Source organism: Lathyrus oleraceus, chromosome 6, assembly GCF_024323335.1.
Source record: "Lathyrus oleraceus cultivar Zhongwan6 chromosome 6, CAAS_Psat_ZW6_1.0, whole genome shotgun sequence".
Lineage (NCBI taxonomy): Eukaryota > Viridiplantae > Streptophyta > Magnoliopsida > Fabales > Fabaceae > Lathyrus > Lathyrus oleraceus.
The window spans coordinates 393,667,008-393,667,867 of NC_066584.1; positions in this window are offsets into that span (position 1 = coordinate 393,667,008).

Here is an 860-nt window from a genome sequence, read left to right on the forward strand (position 1 = left end):
GAAGAACTGAGAGAGGAAAAAGGTTTATGTAGGGCGTGAGTGTAAAGTGTGAGCTTGTGATGAGTGAAAAGTATATATACACAAATAGATGCATGCAAAACAACTGTCTTAGAGGTAGTTTAGAGGTTATGAATTAATTTATGCATGTTTTCCAAGTTAACACGCTTAAGGGAGAAATGATTACAACCTATGATGGAGGTCTAATCCCCAAATCAGCACACTGCTCGAGGAGATTTCAAGAGTCTGTCTCTTGATTTCTGCTAGACAACTTTCTAGAAGATTCAAGGTCAGACACATGATGCCCCACATGTTGATCTATCTGATCTTCAGGAATACCAAAGGGTTGGGTCTTGAGGATTTCTGATTCAGATGACTCCTAACTGGTAGAAGTATCAGAGTCAGATCCAAATACCAAGTGTTTAATTCAGAGTCTTATTTTGCTATTTCAGAGAAGCACATTTATTCTGGACAAATTTGAATGTTGAGAATTTTTAAAATAAAGGAGAATCTATCTTCAGTGAGGGGTTTAGTAAAGATGTCATCCCATTGATGGTTTGTATCAATAAATTTTTAATGATATTACCCCTTTCTGAACATAGTCTCTAATGAAATGATGTTTTATTTCTATGTGCTTAGCTCTATAATGCAAGATAGGATTCTTACTTAAACAAATGGCAGCAATATTATCACAGAAGATAGGAACGTTACTCTCAAAGATCAAAAGGTATTCAATTTGATTTTTCATCCAGAGCATTTGAGTGGTGTAGAGTGACACTGATATATATTCTGCTTCTGCAATGGACAGGGCTATGGTTGATTGTCTTTTGCTGGGCCATGATATGATATTATTTCCTAAGAAT